A 22,657-nucleotide genomic window follows, 5' to 3' on the forward strand; every position below is an offset into this window, starting at 1 on the left:
AAGTTATTTTTTCCTCTTAAGTGTTTTTTCTCAAATTTTTATTCGCGAAGTAGACAAATATGCATATACGAAGAAAGGGGGTTTAATCGCCTTTACAACGATACCAATTTTTTAAAAATCGGTTAGTACTTTTTTGTTTAAAATTTTTTTTTATACAAAAAGAGTTATTTTTATACCTTTCATGATCATGAAATGGTATTACAACTTTAGTCCGATGTTTGTAAGTACCCGAATAAGAAAAGATAGACCCATTAAAATGTATACTTAAATTATCAGAACGTCGAGCTGAGTCGATTTAGCCATGTCCGTCTGTCCGTCTGTCTGTTCGTGTGTTTGTATGCAATCTAGTCTCTCAGTTTTCGAGATATCCGGATGAAATTTGGTAGGTGGGTGTATTTTTATAATGTATTAATCATTTGTCCAACCGGAAGAATCGGACCACTATAACATATAGCTTCCATGCAACTGATTGTTCAGATGTGACATTTTTCGTTATAACTTCTCCATTTATGCAGCTAGGAACATGAAATTTTGCACTGATGTCACTCATTATCAAAAAAATACTTTCAGTGAAAATTGCAAAGATCGGGTCGCTATAACCTATAGCCTCCATACAACTGATTGTTCAGATATGAGATATTTTGCCATAACTTCTCCATTTATGCAGCTAGGAACATGAAATTTTGCACTGATGTCACTCATTATCAAAAAAATACTTTCAGTGAAAATTGCAAAGATCGGGTCGCTATAACCTATAGCCTCCATACAACTGATTGTTCAGATATGAGATATTTTGCCATAACTTCTCCATTTATGCAGTTAGGAACATGAAAATTCGCACCGTTTTCACTCATTTTTAACCGAATAATTACAGTAAAAATAACAAAGATCGGGTCACTATAACATATATCTCCCATACAACTGATTGTTCAGTTATGAGAATTTTCGTTATAACTCCTCCATTTATGCAGCTAGGAACATGAAATTTTGCAATACTTCCTCCCATTATCAAAACAATACTTATAGTGAAAATTGCGAGAATCGGGTCGCTATAACCTATAGCCTCCATACAACTGATTGTTCAGATATGAGATTCTTTGTTATAACTTCTCCATATATGCAGCTAGAAACATGAAATTTCGCACTTTTTCACTCACTAAACAGAAAGTTTACAGTAAAATTAACTAAGATCGGGTCACTATAAGCTATTCATTGCCTCCATATAACTGATTGTTCAGATATGGGGTTTTACTGCAAAACTCCTTTATTTGGACAGAAAAACCGATAAATTTCGTAAGCTATTTTATAAATAATAATACAAAGTCTACTGAGAAAATCTTCAAAATCTATGCTGTATAAGCTTTATCTCTTACACCACTGATTGTTCAGATACCAGTTTTTGTGATATATCTCCATTATGTAGGAAGCTAAACCCATTAAATTGTGTTACCGGTTTACATACCAATCACACAGGAGCGAAAATCACTTAGATTGGTGCTATATAAGGTATATCTTCCATACCTCTGATTGTTTAGATACAATTTTTTATATATATATTATATATATTCTCTATCTATGTATGCTGTGAATATATAAATTTTTTCAAATGCAGTAATCTTTTAAAGTAAAATTTTCAGATGTTCATGAAAGGCATGAAGCCTTCGGCATAGCCGAAGACAGCGCTGCTCTTACTTGTTTTATTTAAATGTGTTTTTTCTCACATTTTTATATACGAAGTATACAAATATCACAAGAAAGGGGCTTAAATCACTTTTACGACGATACGAATTTTTAAAAAATCAGTTCAAAATTTTCTGAAATACTAAGTTTTTAATTTTTCGAAGACCTGACCTTTGACCCGTTGTAGCACCTATAATATAAGTTTTCACAAAAAATTTATATACCATATAAATAAGAGCTCAAGGAGGACCACGTCTGTATTTTTACTTTTTTTGCTTTTTACATGTAATAATTAAAAATAATTTTTTACCAAAGGTCCAATTTCGAACTTTGAAGGCCCATATCTCGATTTCGGAGGCTAACTTCGAAAAACGGAGAAATTACTTTTTTCACTTATGACTAACCGCCCTATTCCCACACCACTGACAAAATTCATCGTATGACTATTGTCAAAATTATTGCGCCTAAAACACAATATGTATAAACATTGAGGTTGTTTCGCCGTTGTCGCGTACTCAGTAGGTCATTACAACAACACTGCCAATTGTCACCATACGAGAGTTTAAAACAAATTTGCGGCATAGTATTAGGCGCAGTAGTAAAGGCAATAGTCAGCCGCTGAGTTTTGTCAGTGTTGTGGGAATAGGGCGGTCAGTCTCTTAAAAAAAGTTGGTTTAGTCCAATACCCAGCCGAGTGCTGTACAGTGTATTACATACTAGTTTAAAGGCAAATAATTTTTGTGCGCAATTTTTGTTCTTGTTTTGATTTTGATGTCCAGATCGTGCTGTAAAATATGGATAAGACAGTGATGCCAGATTGTGGGTAATTTACCTATTTGAGGGATATTTTGCAAAGAAAATTATTAAAAGCGGAAAAAGGGACATTTCAAATAAAAAAGGAATTTTCTTTTGACACAGTTAACAATAATAATAATATATTGGCGCTTACACATATGTTAGAGCTTCTCCTCCGATTTGTGGCGTGCGCCTTGATGTTGTCACACAAAGAGGAGGGACCTACAGTTTTACGCGGACTCCGAACGGCGATTGTATTTTTATGAGAAGCTGTTTTTCATGGCAGAAATAAAATCGGAGGTTTGCCATTGCCTGCCAAGGTACAACCGCTGTTAAGAAAAAACCTTTTTTCTAATTTTTTTTTGCGATGTTGCTTTGACCAAGGCTTGAACCCAGGCGCTGCGGAGTGGAAGCGCGCACTGCTTACCACTACACCACAGCGGCGCTCACAGTTCACACAGGTATCGATGCATAATTGATCAAAATTTAAGAATATTCGACACTCTTACGTAATCAATCGTTCTGAAGATGTGATGTGGAGTGAAATGATACATAAGTAAGAAATAATCTTTTCAATTGTATCTGGTGTTTCATGAAAAAAGCGGAACAAATTATCTGATGAAATGTTATATAGCAGATGCTTTCCATTTCCCGACAACCGGTCAGGTACGAGCATGATTTTTAATTTCGACCAAACTCAAATACATTGCTTGTTGGTCCAAATAATGAGACACGTATTTTTTCTTTTGGATCGGAAAAATTTTTCAGCCGAATTAAACGCGATTTTGTTTTTCAGGCAAAAATCGATTATTCGAATTGACAGTGAGATTATTATTTTTTAAATGCCCATAACTTTGTCAAAATTTAATAGATTCCAACAATGTTTTTACTCAAATGTCAGTAATTCTTATCACTTCAAGATAGAATGATATAATTATTGATTTTCATTATTTAAAATTTTTTATTTAACAATAAAGAAAAGGTACAATTTTTTTTTTTATTTAATTTCTCAAAAAGTGTATTTTTTTTTTCTCTCAAACTTTTTTATCGGAAAGAGACACTTTGAACTACAATCAACCCAAATCTCTAATAGCGAAGATTTTTTTTTCTGAGTTATGATTTTTTATAGAAAATATACGTTTTTGTGGTACATACTACAATATTCTTATATTGTTTAACTAAATGGAACATATGTATGTAATATATCAGCAAAAAGTACAGCCGTGATCATTTTTTGTGTATCAAATAGATATTAGAACACACTTTCCACCATACAGTTTCGATTATAAAAAGCGGGAAAATGTGATTTTGTATTTCGAAACTGTATGGTGGAAAGTGTGTTCTAATATCTATTTGATACACAAAAAATGATCACGGCTGTACTTTTTGCTGATATATTACATACATATGTTCCATTTAGTTAAACAATATAAGAATATTGTAGTATGTACCACAAAAACGTATATTTTCTATAAAAAATCATAACTCGGAAAAAAAAATCTTCGCTATTAGAGATTTGGGTTGATTGTAGTTCAAAGTGTCTCTTTCCCTATAAAAAACTTTGAGAGAAAAAAAATACTTTACACTTTTTGAGAAATTAAATAAAAAAAAAAAATTTGCACCTTTTGTTTATTGTTAAATAAAAAAATTTAAATAATGAAAATCAATAATTATATCATTCTATCTTGAAGTGACAAGAATTACTGACATTTGAGTAAAAATATTGTTGGAATCTATTAAATTTTGACAAAGTTATGGGCATTTAAAAAAAAATCTCACTGTCAATTCGAATAATCGATTTTTGCCTGAAAAACAAAATCGCGTTTAATTCGGCCGAAAAATTTTTCCGAACCAAAAAAAAAAAATTCGTGTCTCATTATTTGGGCCAACAAACAATGTATTTGAGTTTGGTCGAAATTAAAAATCATGCTCGTACCTGACCGGTTGTCTGGAAATGGAAAGCATCAGCATATGTATGTGCTTCAATTTTAAAGTCACTAAAAAATCATATTCGCTACCCAATGCAAATAATTTGTAGTATACAACAATAAAAAACACAAATGTATGTATGCATTAGTTACCTTAATATAGAAAAAATTTTCTTCAAAATCTTGGGATTTAATAAACACTGAAGCTAATTTATGAATGTAGTAGATGTTTTTAAATTATTTTAGGCCCTTAGTGAGTAATCTCCCGACCTTCGAATTTCGAAAGAATATTATATGTATGGTGTAGTGGTAAGAAGTGCACGCTTCCACTCCGCAGGGTCTGATTTCAAGCCCTGGTCAAAGCAACATCGTAAAAAAAATGTAGCTGTAGGACAGCTTCTCCTAAAAATACACTTGCCGTTCGGAGTCGGCGTAAAACTGTAGGTCCTTCATCTTTGTGTGACAAAATCAAGGCGCATGCCACAAATTGGAGGAGAAGCTCGGCCAAACACTAACATATGTGTAAGCGCCAATCTATTATTATTATTTTTTATGAATGTTAGTTCTTTACTACTGAAGTATGTATATGTTTTGAATTCTTTGGGAATTGAGGGATTTTTTCCCGATTTTCGTGGAATTTTTAACAGAGAATGGCTGGCATCACTGGGATAAGAGCGGAAAAAAAATGTATTTGTTTGCATTTAAAGATGGAGCTATGAAAATATACAATGCACATTCATATTTCTTGCACATATTTACTTGAGGGGCCCTATAAATTTTTCGTTATGCAAATAAGCATACAGATTCTCCGTTTTTGTTAAAGCAAGTAATATAAAATTTTTTGAAGTGAAACTTCTTAGGCGGCGGTATCGCAAAAATGGAGAATGAAATTTTTAAAACTGAAAACGTTACATGAGGGAGAAGGAAGATATAGGTAGTATAGGGAAGGGGAAAAAGAAATAAAGCGACGCATGACGGGTACGAGCACATACATATGTATGTATATATGTATGTTTGAATGCACGTATGTATGTATAAATATATATGTATGTATGAACGAAGTCATTACGCATTTCAGCTCTGCCGCTACCAAGCAGTATATGTATAAATGATGCAAGCGTGCTTCGCGTAACTAATCCATTCGTACATATGTACATATGTTTGTATGGATATATTTATGATGAAGATAACTGGCTTCGTTGATGTTCTGATGGGCATATGTATGTACTTATGGACAGCAATGTTTTCATGTATGTACATACATATGTTTGAATGGTTGTATATATGTTTGTGTATGTACATATGTTTGTGTACATGGATAAATGCACATATGTAGTACAAACGAAAACAAATGTAATAAGCTGCTCTTTGATATAAATGCGAACTGTACTGATTGTCTAAAATTATGTGTTTGTTGTACATTTGTTCATGTTTGTCATTGTGCCTGTAATTTTCTAAAGTAGATTTGTGCTCTCGCTATCTCCTTGTATTAACTCGTCCTTCGTTGGTACACTCTGATGAACATATGTGAGAACGATAGGAAGGCCAACTTAGTGTTACGTTAGGCAGTGTTACGGGAGCAGTTGAAATTTTCGACCGATGTTTCTTAAAGAAAGCCATAAATGTAGCGACCGTTGGTTCAACTTGGTGTTTTTTGCTCTAGATTGCACCATTTGTGGGCCTGTTGAATGAATTTATGTCTTGGTTGTATGAGAGATCAAAAAATTTGGATTTTCTGGCAAGTTGTACAACTTATCGCTACATTAATGGCCATGTTGTACAAACTCTAAATANTTTTCATTTATTTGTTAAACATACAATTACTTCCATTAGAACCCGGTCCTATGGATGGTAGAAGCGCAAATTCATATAAGGTGGTGTTACCGGAAAATGAATAAATAAATTATATGTATATCAGAAAGTTAATAAGATGAAATGAAATTTTAAAACCAAACCTATGTATGTAAGTCAATCGCCTAATGGTAATTTCGTGAGTAGGTACCAGATCCTCTTTTTTAAGAAGTTTCACTTCTATCATGTGTACGGTGTTACACACGCATTTTTTTTTATAACTATGGATTTAGTTATAAAATTGTATTTATTATTTATTTTTCAAATAAAAATTTATAAAATTACAGTTATGTTCGCTCTTGATACTTTTTCTGCTTGAACTGATACTTTTTTTCAAGCACGCGGCAGCGCTGATAGGGAATATTTGGCCGGTGTAGATACTTACCGTGAAAATATTTTTGTGTCGCAAAAATTGAGACAAGAAGGTTTACTCTTAAGCCCAAAATACAATAACCCAGTGGCAGTGGCAGCGGCAGTTTTTCGAAATCAGCTGTTTTTTACAAAGTGTGATGTGCAATGAAGCGACTCACAATACAGCAGTGGCAGCTAGCAGTACTGCTCAGTTTAGCCCAAATTCTAAATTCACTGCCACTGTCTTCATCGCAGCAAACTGCGAATGTTGAATTTGACATAAATGAAACGCAGCCAACTTCGGTTGATGTCACTGAAGCCTAAAAGGCAACAACAAAAATGTAAACAAACAAAAGGGAATGTCAAAAAAGGCAGTCGCTGGTAACGCCGTATTGTGTTTGCTGCGGAAGTGACCGCTAATATTAGCTGTAACAGCTGATTTTAAAAACTGTCACTGCCACTGCCACTGCGCTATTGTATTTTGGGCTTTAATAGCGTATTTTTTACGCATCGACTGCTATGTTTTTCATGTTCACGGGTTGGTTCATTTGACACAAATACTAATTTAATTAGACTAAATTTGACTTTGCAAACACCTACTTCAATATATTTGCAAGGGTAAACCTTCTTATACCTCTTTCCTCTGGCTCCCATAGTATGGTACCTATCTGTTTCAATTACCTAATTAACCAAATTTTAGCGATTCATTTAACTTATTAAATAATTTGAATTTATTTTTTAACAGGTGGCAACTCTTTAAAAAATTTGCCTTATTATCTACAGGTGGAGCTTTTATTCCAAAATTCTTATTCCTGTAGCTCTCTGCTATATATATGGAAATAAAAAACGACAAACCAACATTTTATTTTAAAGAATGTATTTTTGACATTTATTTCCGTGCAGAGCTTTCGCATGGCTATGCTCTGATTAAAATTATTATGGTGTTTTCGTTTGTACCAGAGAATGTTGCCATTTGATTTCCGCTTTCTTTTTCGTGTTCGATTCTAAAAAAAGGCAAACGGTTAGAAAATTGTGTGTTCGGTTCTTGAAATTTCACACTCTTGTAAGGTAAAAAAAGGTACATTATCTGCCCTTTGAACCTTTTTCAGGAGAGAAGGTTGCCCTGAAAATCAGGTGGTTGCTTAAAACGACAATTTTATGAAATGCGTGGGCCAGACAATGACAAAGGGGAAAAGCATGCCCTTTTACAGGGTTGAGGGTAACATCAAACATATTTTGCACCGTGGAGGCCAACATTTTTTGGAAAAAACGAAATCGCCATTAGTATATAATTTGGTGACTGTAGTGGCTTCCTGGGAAATTTCTGTTTAATAATTTTTAGTGGATAAATTACCTTTACAAAAATACCAAACACGTTCACATTGCAGACAACGAATTTTCGATTTACATATGCCCACTTACGCGGCACTGTGCGCAGGTCCTTTAACTTTCCCTGTTACATTTTCCTTTGGAAATTAAAATACTTTGAAAGTAATGTTTTGTATGTTTTACACGAAACCCGTCAGTTCACTTGAAACATAACAAAATAATCGATTATTGGATTGTCACTTGGAATGTCAGGGGCCCCTGCCCGACTAGGTGCTGAGCCAATCCACAAAAACCCCACCCATGACTTTGCGGACGTAAATGAGGACAAGAAATATATCTCCTGCGGGAAGAGGAATCAGTATCTACGTTCAACTAAAATATATCGGCTTCGTTGGGTTGGTCTCGTCATATGACTTTTGAAAAACGCTTCTGCCTTAAAATGATTCAGGCGTTGGTGGTAACAGAGGATGCCGAAGACCTTCTCTCCCACGTGGGGAAGAATTTCGCGTTCCCTAGCATTTTCAATTGGCATACAAGAGAGAAACAATTGACTTGCTTTTTTGAAATCACCTAAAATCCGTTTACAACGCAATGCAGAAGGCAAACTTGGGGCATTAAATAATGGCTATTCATTTATCAATATTTAATTCAAATGAATCATTTAATAAATGCTTATTACTAGGGCTCGGAATCTCATGCACTCAAAATTCAAAAATATGCGCTATAAACAAGTAAAATATGCAATTAAAAATATTCCCCTAATATTTTATTGTCGGTACAAAAATAAATAATACATGGGCGATTCTACCGTCACGGGTACGACATTTGTACAGAAAATTGATCCTTCTTGTTTAAATTTAAGTATAAAGTACTCAACAATTCTAGATACATTTTGATAAATCTACACCTAATTGACTATTATATGAGTTATTACAAAATACGAAAATTCCAGCTTACTTTTATATGGAAAAAATCTGAGTTATTTCTTCTGTCACGTGTGGGACAAAAAAAAAACAGCTTTTTGGAGCAGATATATTTAACCGAAACTCTGCGAATTTATTTCACTTTTCTGTGTGAACTTGATGTCTTATAATAAAACAGAGAACCACGAATACAAACAAAGCATAAATTACAACAAAACTGATGGCTTTATTATAAAAAAAATCCGAAATTCCTCTGTCACGGGTGGGATACGTACGAATTTTTATATGAAAAGGAGCTTTAAGTGTGGTCCATATTAAAGATTAGTTATTAAAAAAATATAAGAAGCCAAGTAGGGGTTCAATTCACTCACGTTTTATCTTAGGATATAGTGCTTTTTATATAAAAGAAAATGCCTAGCATAGTCTGCCAAAAAAACTATTAAAAATCAACGCGATATCCTAGCGTCTTGAAATTTTCACTTTGTGAAAAAAACTAAATATAAACATTAAATAAACAAAAGAAAAAATCCCAAACGGGTCAAAATGTCACTTAACTTAATCAGCAAACCACAAGCGTATGTAAGTAATGGGCAAGTCCGCACTTCCCCCCTCCTCCCTTGCGTCCACCTCATTAAACAAATAAGGCTTATCAGCCCTGTAAACCTACCACATCGCACACCATCTTCAAAAGAAAAAAATTTGGCATTTTTGAGATTATGCGCTAAAAATGTATACAGAGCTTTTATTTGCCTTACAGCAAAATGTAGAGCATATTTTTGTTATAATTTGTTAAAAAAAATATGGGCCCTTGCCCATATAATTATCATGTGCTATGAAATAGTTTTCGCATTTTCTGACAAACGTATTATTTTGAGTTGTGATTTTTTTGAAGACGGTGTGCGATATGTAAATAGGCAAGCATGAATCAATTGGGAATAATTTTCTCGTATTTTTCTTAACCGATTCGAATGGTTGTTGCTTTGATGGAAAAGTGTTTAGTAGGAGTGCAAAAAGTTTTAGGTTTTACGATAGGTGGCGCAGGGGTCGAGCTATGCTAAAAAATCGCATTTATGGTCCGATTTGCCTCAAACTCCGAATATATATTAGTTGCATAAGGAGAAATAAACCTGCCAAAAATGAACCCATTAGACAGGTAGGCGAGAGCAAGAGATATTTATATGATTTTGGAATACATAGATACTAATAGATTTCAGAGTCATCATCGACAAAAAGCATTATTGCCTGTATATTGATGACAAGTAAAATGGAAAAGTGTGTAAAATAAGTGAAGTGGTCGAATTTCGACAACTGGACGATACTAGTATAGATGAAGCACTCACACAATTTAATATATAACACAATTTCATAAAAAACAAATGAGTTCTACTATATATTTTGCTTACCAAATACTTGAATTATGAATCGCAACTTATTTGACAGTACTTTCAACACAACCTATCTTAAACTCATTCAAAATATTTACTTAGAACTTGATTTCAAAACGTAAAAAAGGTAATAAAAATGCATTTAAAGCTTTAATTTGTTATTTTTTGGTTGATTGAAGATTTTTGCAAATGTCTTGTCCACACCTTTGTTAGTTTTATAAATAAAATAATTTTTTGCACCGTGACCGTTTTCTTAGGAGCTGGATTCTTAGCTTAAACTAGTGAACCCGCATGGCGTTAAAACGCCCTAAAGTTGAATTCAAAATCTAAAAAAACTAATCTAAGTGGTAGTCATAGTTATAAGCGATCCGAGAGCCATATTTCATCTAAATCCATGCAGCCATTTCCGAGTGAAGAGAGGTCTCGCATAGTTTCGGTTTTTAACCGACTTCCAAAAAAGGAGGAGGTTATCAGTTCGTCGGGATATTTTTTTTTATGTATGTTACCGCATAAATTTGCACCACATCAACCGATTTCAATAATTCTTTTTGCAACGGAAAGGTAGTGTCTCAGAGATGGTCCCATACTAATCTGGTTAAGATCCGATCAGCGGATCATGATATATATATTTTTTTTATATGAGAGTTGAAGTCGGTTTTTTTTTGCTAAAAATTACTTGTTAATATGTATCATCAAATTTCAAATCACACTCTACGGATAAAAAAGTTCTAACTACAAAAATTAAAATCTTATCGCATATATACAGGCCAAGGCCTTTACTTCGACCTCTCATATTTGTAATTCGAAAGAACGGTGCAAATGTAATGACCAGGGAACGGATTTTTAGGACCTAAAAACCTATAAAAAAGGCAAAATAAAACAAGTAATTTTTAGAAAAAAAAACCGACTTCAACTCACATATAAAAAAAAAATGCGTTACACACCGTACACATGATAGAAGTGAAACTTCTTAAAAAAGAGGATCTGGTACCTACTCACGAAATTACCATTAGGCGATTGACTTACATACATAGGTTTGGTTAGAAAATTTCATTTCATCTTATTAACTTTCTGATATACATATAATTTATTTATTCATTTTCCGGTAACACCACCTTATATGAATTTGCGCTTCTAGCATCCATAGGACCGGGTTGTAATGGAAGTAATTGTATGTTTAACAAATAAATGAAAATGTTTATAATGCAATCAATAGATCCTTACGAATTCACATATTCTTATCACGAATTCATATATTCATGTGGTAGCAAGAGTATAAAAACATAAAATTACCTTATAAATTAAAAGCATAAGTATCACATGTATGCGTAGTCCAATTCACGAAATCATTTCATCGATCTGAGTAAAAACTAAGTGCATAAACTCTATTTCGCGTTAATTGAAATCATGAAATGGTGTTCATTCATTCAGTTTCTATTCAAACGCATGAAATTATTTCATAAATTGGCCTACACATAATGGTAGTAAATGACAGAATAAATTACAACAAACACATCCTTTTGACATAATGCAAGCCGAAAACGTTGGTTCAAATCAATCAAAATGGTTCAAGCAATTAAGTTGGACGTTTTGCCCACAAACATTGCAATTTTGCGAGCAGTCTCATTGTAAAATCTCATTTTTACAATTTCATAGTTTCGGCTTACATTTAAAAAATTCAACGAAAGAACGTACCTATTTCGGCTGAGTTATCCATTTTCGGCTATTTAGAGTTTGTACAACATGGCCATTAATGTAGCGATAAGTTGTACAACTTGCCAGAAAATCCAAATTTTTTGATCTCTCATAAAACCAAGACATAAATTCATTCAACAGGCCCACAAATGGTGCAATCTAGAGCAAAAAACACCAAGTTGAACCAACGGTCGCTACATTTATGGCTTTCTTTAAGAAACATCGGTCGAAAATTTCAACTGCTCCCGTAACACTGCCTAACGTAACACTAAGTTGGCCTTCCTATCGTTCTCACATATGTTCATCAGAGTGTACCAACGAAGGACGAGTTAATACAAGGAGATAGCGAGAGCACAAATCTACTTTAGAAAATTACAGGCACAANACTGAGTTTTCCATTTTATTTAGAGTTTGTACAACATGGCCATTAATGTAGCGATAAGTTGTACAACTTGCCAGAAAATCCAAATTTTTTGATCTCTCATACAACCAAGACATAAATTCATTCAACAGGCCCACAAATGGTGCAATCTAGAGCAAAAAACACCAAGTTGAACCAACGGTCGCTACATTTATGGCTTTCTTTAAGAAACATCGGTCGAAAATTTCAACTGCTCCCGTAACACTGCCTAACGTAACACTAAGTTGGCCTTCCTATCGTTCTCACATATGTTCATCAGAGTGTACCAACGAAGGACGAGTTAATACAAGGAGATAGCGAGAGCACAAATCTACTTTAGAAAATTACAGGCACAATGACAAACATGAACAAATGTACAACAAACACATAATTTTAGACAATCAGTACAGTTCGCATTTATATCAAAGAGCAGCTTATTACATTTGTTTTCGTTTGTACTACATATGTGCATTTATCCATGTACACAAACATATGTACATACACAAACATATATACAACCATTCAAACATATGTATGTACATACATGAAAACATTGCTGTCCATAAGTACATACATATGCCCATCAGAACATCAACGAAGCCCGTTTGCTTCATCATAAATATATCCATACAAACATATGTACATATGTACGAATGGATTAGTTACGCAAAGCACGCTTGCATCATTTATACATATACTGCTTGGTAGCGGCAGAGCTGAAATGCGTAATGACTTCCCAGCAAAAAATCGGTAATCGCTTTTAGTGGTAACGTGTTCAAAAGGAATAGCGTTATAATGACTTCGAATTTTATCGCTCCTTTTAGGCATTGCTGGTAATGCAAAGTAGAATGCTCTATAATATTTTATTTATTTCGCTTTTTTGTTTCATTTCGGGGAATGCAAAGTAGAATGTCATATAATATTTCTTTTTTAATTCGCTTCTTTGCTTCATTTCGGGGAATGCAAAGTAGAATGTCCTACAATATTTTATTTGTTTCGCTTCTTTGCTTCATTTCAGGGAATGCAAAGTAGAATGCCCAACAATATTTTTTTTATTTCGCTTCTTTGCTTCATTTCAGGGAATGCAAAGTAGAATGTTCTACAATATTTTTTTTTATTTCACTTCTTTGCTTCATTTCGGAGAATGCAAAGTAGAATGCTGCATCGTAGTCAGATGAAAAATAGAATGAATATCCAAAAATTCTTTCTCTACCGTTACTTTCTGTGGAAATTTGTCTCGCATAAAAATCATGTTTTGCTTTGTTCAATTTGCAGCGAAGTTGAAGTCAGTCGATGAAGTGAAGTACAAGAGTGAGGAAGCACAATTTTAAGCTTAATTAAATATGCATGTATGTACATACCGATTTTTAAGTAAAATCTAAATACCTAAATACATACACATGTATGTATAAAAACTGATTTATAAAAATTTTAATTAATTTTAATCTTTTAAGACATTTTCTGATTTCAATTTAATGTAAATAAGTATTTACTTATCTAGGCATTCTACATTAGTTTCTCTGTGAGGCACTCTTTGTGCGCTTCTCTGGATTCTGTTTATCCATGCGTTCTCCCTTCGTTTGAAGGTAATTCTGCGGGTAAGGTCTTACCGCCAATGACATGCCCATGTTAAAATAAGGCCTTCTTGAAGTGAAAGGGTAAGCGATTCCCATCGTCTAGCTCGTTTCCACTTTCGTTTCTGTGGTAATCGTGTTTTTTGCTGGGTTCGTTCATACATACATATATATTTATACATACATACGTGCATTCAAACATACATATATACATACATATGTATGTGCTCGTACCCGTCATGCGTCGCTTTATTTCTTTTTTCCCCTTCCCTATACTACCTATATCTTCCTTCTCCCTGATGTAACGTTTTCAGTTTTAGAAATTTCACTCTCCATTTTTGCGATACCGCCGCCTAAGAAGTTTCACTTCAAAAAATATATATATATATCTCATGATCCACTGATCAGATCTCAACCAGATTAGTATGGGACCACCTCTGAGACACTACCTTTACGATGAAAACTATCGAATTATCGAAATCGGTTGACGGGGTCCAAAATTATGCGGTAACATACATAAAAAAAAAAATAAAATATTCCGACGAACTGATAACCTCCTCCTTTTTTGGAAGTCGGTTAATAACGAAATAGGCTGGAAAAGGCAAAATAAAATAGGGAAAAAGGCCGGAAAAGGCACTAGGTATTGCAAAAAAGGCAAAACAAAATAGCGAAAAAGGCAGGAAAAGGCACTAGGTATTGCAAGAAAAGCAAAATAAGGCACTAAAAAAAGACAGAAAATACGAATAACAATCAAAAAATACATTTATTTTAGAATTGTTTATATTACAAGTAAAAAGAGCAAAACTATGAACTAGTTTCATTATATGAAAANAGAAAAGCCTTGAATGTACTAAATGTGCGCTCGACGTAAGTTGATACAAGTGGAGCCCAATTTAAATATGTAACGTTTGAAACGTTCATATTATCAGGAATAAGGGCGTTTTCCTCGCCCTTTACAATTTTATCCACACCCCTGATTGTCTCCAAGCCTACGTTAGCTGAGAAAACGGCTTTGAATTTTTCCAACACCAATTTGGCAAGAGGTCCCTGCGCTTATATAAGCCGCATGGGCATGTGTATATTTTTTAATCTTAAAAAATCACTTTTTTAAAGGTAGAAAAGGCAAAAAAAGCAAAAATGTGTATATATGGAATCAGGGAAACCTAAATTGTGGACATTCTTAATCGAATATACTCTATCTCTTTAGCAGAAAAAAAGGCAATTTCCATAAAATCCGTTCCCTGGTAATGACCAATGCACTCATATTTTAATATTTCGTAAATTTTGGGTATAAGTTCAACAAAATTCGGCTTTTCATACAGGTAGAAATCCTTTTCAAAAGTATTTTCAAAGTAAAATCTTCTTACATCTCTTTCGTCTAACATTGTGATAAATATTTCAATTTAATTATGTATTAAGTTGAATTTGATTTTTCAAACACGTGACAACCCTCAAAAATAAAGCCTTTCGCCTAAAACCCATTTCGATTGGTATCGATATTTTAGTAATTCATCTAACTTTCTAAATAATTTGAATGTAACTTTTTAAACAGGTGGCAAAACTCTGCAATCATTATAAATGTTTAAACTAAAGATTTCTTAACACTCTTTCGTTAGACCCCCGTATTTTAATATTTCATTTAATTTTATATCAGTTAATTAAATCCAACTTTTCAAACAGGTGGCAACCCTCTTCCAGATATTTTCAAGCTAAAACCTTCTTAAATAACCTTCGTCTGACATCATGATCCATATGAATTAAGTATAATTTTATTTTTTGAACATGTGGCAACCCTCTAACTTAGTTCAGAAATAAAGACTTTGTCAAACCCATTTCGAGTGATACCAATATTTCAATAATTCATTCAACTTATTAAATAATTTGAATTTAACCTTTTCCACGGGTGGAAACTCTCTTTAAACGCCTCAAATATATTCTTAGTGTTAAAACTAAAGATTTCTTAACACTCATTTGTTGGGCTTATTTTGATATTTCATTGTATATAAGGTAACTGAATACGACTTTTCAAACAGGTGGCAACCCTCTTCAAAATATTTACAAACTATTACCTCCCTAAATTCTTTTCGTTAGGTGCCCATATGTCGATACTAGGAATGTTAATCCCGGGATCCCGGCCTCTTTAAGGTCCCGAAAATCCCGGGATTATTTGCCAAGAATGTTATTTGCACTGATGGCAATAATAGAAACTCCTTTTCTTGACCAGTATTGGTTATACTTCTATTTTTATTTACTAATTAATATTTTTTTAAAAATGTCTAGCTCATTATACATATAACACCGCGCGATAGTAAATTTTAAACACAAATATCAATATATTCGCGAAACCATGGGCCAAATATATGACGGCAATAATTCACAAATGATTTAAAAATTTTAGAGAGATGTGTTTAGAGAAGAAGTATGGGTATCAAATTAAAGAGGAAATCCTGTGGAATTTAAACAGATTCAAGCTTTTGATGCAGAAGGACTGGTAAGTATTGAAAGTGTCCTTTTAAAATTTTATCCTTCAAATTTCACAATATTAGTTTTTGAACAAATTATATCGCACACCTAGATTTAACGATCAACTCAAACAAAATGTATGGCGAATTTTTGCATAAATCAATTCATAGGACTTACATCCAATCAATGCGAATATTTTGTTCTTCATGATTCATGATTAAACATTAACTAAAAAACTACTGTTATACCTGTTTTTGTATTAATTGCACTGAATGTGTACAATCCACAAGCAGTTATATTTCCCTCTATGAATTTTAAGTTAGCTCACTTTAGATCTTGGTGTGTGATATGTTAAGGACTTATATAAACACGATAACATCCTCGAATTTCGTCCTCGTAAATTTATCAGCTTAAAAAATTACCAATTCGTCCTTGTGAATCCAAAAAATTTAAATTTTTTTATATTCTAAAGAAATTTCCTCTTGCATTTGGTACCCATATATTTTATCTCCATTGCATTGAATTTTTAAAATAATTTTTGGAATCAATCATATCTTTAAAATTACAAAGTCCTTTAAAATAAATGCTGAAGGCAGAGGGAAAAACTAAAAACGCCACTTTAAATAAAAAAGTAGGTTTCAAACCCATTGATTTATTATTTATTTTATGGTAGGAGAGCTTCTCAACCAATATAGAAGCAATTTTTTCGATTTAAGTTGTTGAAAAGTAATGAATATCTAAATCCCGGGACTAATCCCGGGATCCCGGGATTGTGATAACGACATCCCGAAAATCCCGGGATCGGAAAAAGCTGAAAAATTAACATCCCTAGTCGATACATATGCATTTCTATTACCTAATTTCCCTAATTGAAATTGAATTTAACTTTTTAAACTGGTGGCATCCCTCCTACAGTAAAGTTAAGAAACAGAGCTTTTTAAAACCATTTCGATTGACACCCATTCTGTAATAATCGGTTTAACTTTTTAAATAATTTTAACTTAACTTTTTAAAATCTGGAAACTTTTTTCTATTTCTTTTCTTATTGCACATCTATTTAAAGTCCAAGCCCTCTAATTTTTTAAAATCGAACGAACGGTGCAGATCTGATGACCTGGACTAAAAGTCCCTTTGCGTATTATGTATATATAGATACAGATAGGAACATTGACAGTGGTTTAGATAAATATTTGTGAAAAAATTAAAGACATTTTTTTGTCAAGAGATATCGCACTAAATGTAAAAGGTTGTAAATCAAACAAGGCAAAATATGCAAAAACCACATGCATTTATTGTAAAACATACTCAAATATGCGGAATAAATATCGTCGTTTAAGTGCAAAACCGCGTATCAACAAAATGCAAAACGGCGTATCAGCAAAATGCAAAACCGCGTATGTGAAGTTGTAGAAATTATTTTCTAGAGCGTAAAAACACTCATATTTCAAAATGGTTCTCTTTTTTATAAAGCAATCGTATTTCTGGCTAGTATATTTCAGGACGAATGGATAAGGATTGAGCGAAGAGCTTGTGTGAGCAAATCGAATTTTTGGTTAGGTGGTGCGGGATCGATTTTTTTTATCGTCGTTTAAAGTACAAAACCGCGTATCGTCATTCTGCAAACACGCGTAACTGGCATTATCTGCCAAAAATTGGATTTGCTCACACAAGTTCTTGGCTCAATCCTTATCCATTCGTCCTGAAATATACTGGCCAGGTATGCGATTGCTTTATAAAAAAGAGAGCCATTTTGAAATATGAGTGTTTTTACCCTCTAGAAGATAATTTACATAAGTCACATACGCGGTTTCGCATTATCTTGATACGCGGTTTTGCATTTTGTTGATACGCGGTTTTGTACTTTAAACGACGTTATCCTTTTTTAATTATGCACTTGTTTTTATTTGTTGTTGGTCCGAGCCAGGCACTCATATATACATATATATGTATGTATGGATGTACCTAAAACCAAATTATTATAAAAAGGTCCTGCAGCGAAGAATATGGTCACCGCAAATATAAGCATACGGCCTTGTATATCAGCAAATAAAATGAGTTATTATTTGTTATTATTGAAATATTCAAATTGAATTTCTTTTATTTATTAGCTCTGCATCAAAAGGCACTTAACACTAAAATGCCAAGCGAATTGGAATTGTGAGAAAACTTTTGGTTAAAATTTCGATTTGATTCCATATCCATATTGGAAAAGGCAGAACAGACTTCGCCTTTTTACCTCGATTTTATTAGCTTGAGGTGTAACTATGTAATAATGATGCGTCTAAGAGATGCAGCGATTTCCATTCTCAAGTGACGTAGTGTAGCGTAGTTCTTAGTTTTTTAAACAATAATTCTATTTATTACCAATGATGTCGATATTATCAGCATACGCAAGCATTTGTACGCTCGTGTCTGAAACCTCGTTTGGTATCAAACGGCTGAGAAAGATCCTTCCCAATTCTGACGGAACTGATGGTATTGCTCAACATTATTTTACACAGCCGTATTAGTTTTTCGGATATACCAAATTCGGATATCGCAGCGTATAGGCAACTCCTTTTCGTGCTGTCGAAAGAGGCTTTCGTGCTGTTTGAAAGAGGCAAATAAATTGTGAGTGTTTATGCTCTTCCCGCGAGTCTTTCGAAGATTTGGCGTATGGTGAATACCTTGTGTATGATAAATTTGCCAGGTCTACAGCCACACTGAAAAGTCCACATAAGTACGCTCGATAAGACCTTGGGGCCTATGCTTAGAAGGTTGATTCCGCGGTAGATAGCGCGTGCGGCGGGTCCTCCTTTTTTGTGGATTGGGCAAGAGCACACTTAAACTGCAGTGGAAATTTTGTGCATTGACCGTGTAAACAGACCAAAGTAGTATCGGAAAGTTCGATTTTCGGAAATAAAAACTGACTTCTTCAAAAGAACTTGCAACTTATAACTACAGCTGCTGTTGAAAATAGTAGTAGAAACAATCATCAAGCAGTGATTATCGCCTTTTCTATTTAAAGAAGTCTTTTATTACTGCAACTGCAAGATTCCGTTAGTTTAATACCATGTTCGAGCCGACATCGAAAACAGATTGAAAACGCGTTTTTTTGATTGTGGATTCAAAGCTGTTCGCACATCCTTTGTTTACATTTTTGCAAAAAAAAAAAGATTCTTTTTAACCATTTAAGAACCCTTTTTTCTTTAATTTGACCAGTCAATTAACCATAATCCGAAGTGGCATATTATGCATAATAAAATATGACTTCCACTTCGATAATTACATCGCATAATCTAGTGCAGACGCACGCCGATTGGAATGATTTGAACGTGAGTTTTGAAGCAGATTTTAGCCACGAAAATATATTTTTGATTTCCTACGATTTCATTTATATTTTATTAAATAGTTTTTGCAATTCACTGGTAATTTGGTTAGTTTGGTTTGGTTCGAATCATCACGTGCAAAGCTCTATTAAAATTTACACAATAAAAGTTCAAAAACAGGTAATAAATTAATTTTTCTGAAAATTTTTATGGCTCTCTCATAAAAAATTATTTTAAGTTTTCTTTGGCAATAGGACGAGGCAAACATTGCTCTGATGAAGAGCGAAAACTTTTTTAAAACGCTTATTGGCTGTGATGGTCAGCGTTGTCGAAAGGTTTCGCTGAAAAATCGTCAATTTAACCCAAAAAAAATGCAATTTCGGGTAAAAAACGCAAATTTATTTATTTATTGTACTTTTTTAACAATAACAAACAAAATTACATAAATTGCTAATAATAAATATGACCACACATTACAAAACCAAAGGGAACTCGAATTGCATATGGGTATTTCCATACGTCGCATACGTGACAGTCGTACGTTTCAATGTGATACAAAAAAGGAATACCATTTGTTTTCTTTAACTTTTTTGGCCATTGTATAGCACATAATTAGCTCTATATTTAATCGAAAAATGAAAACAATCGAACTGCTTGGTCCTGAAATATAAGCATTTAAAGAGAGTGTCGTTACGTGACGAAAAATGGAAGTTGATTTTTTCTTTTCTTACAAAATCGCAAAACTCTGCGAATTGTGGATGGCTATTTTCATGAAACTTATTTTAATATGATTTGGAGCAATTCTAGTTGTTTTTAGAGTTTTTTTAATTAATGCAACTTGTTTCAATTTTCTTTTACAACCCCAAGTGTGATACGTCACGTGACGTAGCCTCACGTGACATAAATTTCCGTAGTTATATTTTTGTTAATATTGCTTTTAAATGGATTTTTAACGCAAATAAAACATGTATTTTATGTAGAATATACTTTATATTTTGACTTTAGCGCCAATTCAGGGTGAATTTGTTGGAAATCTATGACTTATTATGTTTCAACTACATACGCCAAATTCGAACCAAATCGGACCATAAATACGGTTTTTCGAAATATCTCAACCTTGGCGCCACCTAGGAAGACCATTTTACGCAAACATGATTCTACTTACATAGCCAGTATATATTTTAAAAAGCAGACAAATCGGCCCGTAAATACGTTAGATATAAGACTTTTATTTTTTTTTGTCGTGGTGGACCTTCCGATGGAAACACCCATATGGGTTAATGAAAGTCGATTATTAATTGTTAAATAAATTTTTAATTACAACTTAAAACACAACTGCTTTTAAATTGTTGAGCTCCACTGGTTTGAAGTTTTTGTTTTAGGATTCTCTAAAGTGTAACAGGAGCATTTTTTAACTGATAAATAATGTTGACTGAACAAATTCCCTCGGCAATTTTTCTGTCTCTTTGAAATGAGTGTCAGTAGTACAAATTAACGATTGGTTACAATTCTGGAACAAATTTAATATGTAAAAGAGGAAAGCGACATACATTTCAAAAAGGCCCTAATTATCTCGATTTCAGTAGTAACCTCTTTTTAAATAACTACATTTCATTAATCTGATGTCAGAAGTACACTCGGAGGTTTGAAATTGCGACGACCGCGGATCGGGCGTTGCGTAAAGCAACATTTCCTGGAACTTTATACGGGATCTGGATGACAGTATTTCTAAAATAAAATTGATAATTCGAATGAAATGGTAACTCTTTTGACTATGCATTTTTGAAGAAAATGTTCCTTTTTGACTATTGTGATAAAAAAATTAGCAAAACAAAGAAAAATTTAACATTTTAACAGGCAGGAAAAAATTAACCAATTTTGCTTATATTTAAGCAAAACGGCAACGCTGCACGGCGCAAACTTTTTATTTTAATGAAAAATTCTGTTTCGTCCAAATTCTTGCAATCGTATCGTCGTTTAAAGTATAAAACCGCGTACCGTCATTCCGCAAAACCGCGTAACTGACATTTGCTGCCAAAAATTGGATTTGCTCACACAAGCTCTTGGCTCAATCCTTATCCATTCGTCCTGAAATATACTAGCCAGAAATGCGATTGCTTTATAAAAAAAGAGAACCATTTTGAAATATGAGTGTTTTTACTTTCTAGAAAAATATTTATGCAACCTCACATACTCAGATACGCGGTTTTGCATTATTTGATACGCTGTTTTGCATTTTGTTGATACGCGGTTTTGTACTTTAAACGACGATATGCGAAAGTCTTTGACAAATTATGAACATAAATATTTTCATACCCCTTTTGGATAGTTTTTAATTTTTCGCTAACAAAGGCATGTATACATACATTTTTCACACCTTCTACGCACTCCCATCGGAGTCTTCAATTTCACAGCAGTAAAAGGTGCAATTGTTACTTCTACTATTTGAGAAGATAATTGCGATACTTTGCTTAGCAGTCACCAACAATCGCGATAATCTCTGGCGCGTGTGCCCAATTCACAAACAAACCCTGCAAAAAATTGTGCGACTAATCTCTAAAGAGAGTATTCCGACATTACTCTCAATCGGGTACAATTGGGCATTAATTAGTCGCAACTAGTCTAATATGGGTACTAATGGAGATCAATTAGTCTCGACGCATCCCTTTTTGGGTATAATTGGAGATCAATTAGTCCCCAACTCATCCCTAACGGGTACTATTAACGATTTAATGATATGTACGCACTTAGTCAATGGAATTTCATGTGCGGCGTTGGCACGCAGAAAGAGTATTCGCCTAACAAAACTGAGCACCCCGGTTCGAATCTCAGCCGGCGCAAATTTTTATTTTTATTTTTTAAAAGTGACTAGTCGCTTTTTATACCCGTTCGGGTATAAAGGTGAACAATTAGTCTCTTCATAGGACATGCTCGAACAAAAGCGATCAGTTCATTCCATATAAAGAGATCAAAAG

At 33.5% G+C, this 22,657-nt stretch overlaps 1 protein-coding gene across 1 annotated transcript in view; it reads right to left on the reverse strand.

Annotated features, from left to right (window-relative positions):
* LOC108358167 (muscle segmentation homeobox) overlaps positions 1 to 22,657 on the reverse strand; it is a gene marked incomplete at its 5' end in the record, with an annotated part of 150,189 nt that overhangs the window by 125,973 nt on the left and 1,559 nt on the right. The gene's annotated exons all lie outside the window — the stretch shown is intronic.

This window comes from Rhagoletis zephyria, unplaced genomic scaffold (assembly GCF_001687245.7).
Source record: "Rhagoletis zephyria isolate East Lansing unplaced genomic scaffold, Rhagoletis_zephyria_1.1 Rzeph_scaffold_00218, whole genome shotgun sequence".
Classification (NCBI taxonomy): domain Eukaryota; kingdom Metazoa; phylum Arthropoda; class Insecta; order Diptera; family Tephritidae; genus Rhagoletis; species Rhagoletis zephyria.